General features: G+C 32.8%; 1 long non-coding RNA gene across 1 annotated transcript; it reads right to left on the reverse strand.

The window, feature by feature from the left end:
* Positions 1-382: 382 nt before the first annotated feature.
* Positions 383-2,215, reverse strand: LOC133534688 (uncharacterized). The gene is made up of 3 exons (XR_009802075.1): positions 2,140-2,215; positions 1,712-1,852; positions 383-866 (listed from the first exon to the last, which is right to left on the reverse strand). It is a non-coding gene; the product is annotated as an uncharacterized LOC133534688 (long non-coding RNA).
* Positions 2,216-2,514: the final 299 nt, after the last annotated feature.

Below are 2,514 nucleotides of genomic sequence, written 5' to 3' on the forward strand. Positions count from 1 at the left end.
GAGATATGGAGAATAAGGTCGTGTATACATATTTCTGGCACTTTTTCCGTGTCGATTTTTTCAGATGTGACTGTACCGTAAAACCAACAAACTAAAGTCCAAAAACTCTCAACTATGGCCAAAATAAATTCGAATATCTTTATATAGGTGTGACTACCTATTACGAGTATTTGAGTGACGCATTTCTGAGATAAAATATTTTTATAATTGAGAGAACAATAACTCGAAAATTACGAAAAAGAACATTAATTTTGATATTACGTAACTACGTATTGAACTTGTGGACCTTAGTTGTGGTAAGGGACTAAAGTTGGGTTGTTTTACAGTATCCTAACTTACAAAAATCTTAAAGTCTTAAAACTAAATACTTTCATAGTTCCCATGACAAGTTTCATTCTTATTTTCACGCATAATTTTCAGATCAATTAAGCATATAAAAAATAAAAATATGTTCAAGGTTTTTCAGATATGATTAGTTAGAATGTTTAAACTTGGCGGAGTTACCATAAGGTACATCGGAGAAAGGGATTGGATGAACAAAAATGTTCCTAGGTAGTTAGAGATTGATTTTTTGCAACTTGCTTATGTATGAGTTTGAGCGAAACGCACTGAAAGTCAAATCAAGATGAGATGTTTAAAGTTGTCACTCTCCTATGACTGGAAACATGTTGCAAATATGAAACATCAAAAAAAGCAGGCATTTCGTCTTGCATCCGGTTGAAATCAAAATTAAGTAAATAAAAAAGAACCTAATAAATACAATTTCACTAAATATTTAAGCATTAATATGTTGCAACGATAAATGCCTTCCTCGCGAGTCCGAAGTATGCAAGTTGAAGCGGGACAGCTGATGTCGATGTCAACCACTGAAATTAATAATTGTAAATATAAGTAAATTATAATACACAATCTACCTAAATATTAAGCAATAACTATGTGTTTTTTTAATTAAAACTTCGTTCATTTTCCATCACAATTTTCTTCTCTCGCATAACCTACCAGGGCTGTTAACAAAATTTATTAGAAACTTTGGGGAATATCGTCGAATATTATTTGTATCAAAATATTAAGAAAACATCGAAGCACAAAACCAACCTCCCACGTCGAATGGTGTTTCCGATGACAGTTCATTTTCATAATAAGGTACTCCATTACGTAAAATGTTTATAGGTGTTTATAGGTGTGATTATAAATGTTTGATATTGATTTTTTGGTAGTTTAGCTAATTATTTTGTCAGGAATGTACTACTTAAAATACGCATACGGTAAAAACATATTACTTAATTATGTTTTTAAAATTAAGTCCAAGCAAAAGAGACTTGAAGAAAGTGTCTTAGGGACCATCGGTCGATGCGAGAGATATAAATAATGCCTGCGAAATTTTACGCATTCAAAATGCTAAGCCACAGTTACAGTAGCAACATATTTGTCAATTTAAATTGTTTTATAGTTCATGATTTATTTTAATTGTCTTATATCCGAAATGGTGCCTAGGTGTTCAGGTTAACTTTTAATAAGTACGGGTACCGAGATGTACATAAGTAATTAAATTTAAAAGGGAAATGTTTTCATAATTGTCTAGTATTTAGGATTAAATTTATTGCTACCTTACGGTACGGCTTTAATAAAAAATGCTTTTTAGCATCTACTTTTACAAAGTAAAAACTATTTTTTTTTAATTCAGTGCAGAGTTCAATAAAATTATACTCACGACTTATTAAACATCAAGCGTAGTATACTTTCGTCGTTTGGCGTGACAGTAGTAGAGGTGGTAGTGCTCTGCTCCGCCGCCGAGATCAGGTACCTGGTGGTCCAGTACGTGCCGAAGGCCAGCAGGCCGGTCAAAATCAGGCTGCAATCAGTTCACAATTCAGTCAGACCGAAGAACAAATTCCAGATAGAAAAAGAAAAAATGTTGGCTATGAATAACTGTATCGTGCGTGTTGTGCCTTGATTATTCGGTTAATGCCATACATTAGGTACATAGAGCCTCACAATTCACATTTTATGGGAAGGAACATTACGCTGTACCCAGCGTACGGCGTCAACCGGAGATCAAGACTTTTGTCAAGAAATGAATTCCTAATTTATTGGAAATTCAAGAAACCTAAAAAAATATTGTATCTGATGAAAACTTACAATCCTATCGCCATTTTAGCGAACTGCTCCTCTCTTGCAATCTTCAGTGAATTGAAACCTTAATATAGACATTTCAAGTTTATATAATGCTGCTAGTTCTTAAGTTGACGAACCACTAACAGATTTGATATTGTGTATTTACTAGCATTACTTGCCAAGTTTTTTTTTAAAAGATTATCAATAAAATTTGGGTTCAAAAGCTTCCTTCTGTTTAACTGCAGATTCGAAAAATAACAATCGATTTATTTTATCTCAATTTTTCATTTCTGACTCGAAATAGTCAAAATATTGGCAAACAATCTCGTAATAAAAATGTTTCTCTTTCATTCCTTAGTTAACCTTACAAGCTACTGTTGTTGTTGTTGCCAAGATGCG

This window comes from Cydia pomonella, chromosome 2, assembly GCF_033807575.1.
Source record: "Cydia pomonella isolate Wapato2018A chromosome 2, ilCydPomo1, whole genome shotgun sequence".
Classification (NCBI taxonomy): Eukaryota; Metazoa; Arthropoda; class Insecta; order Lepidoptera; family Tortricidae; genus Cydia; species Cydia pomonella.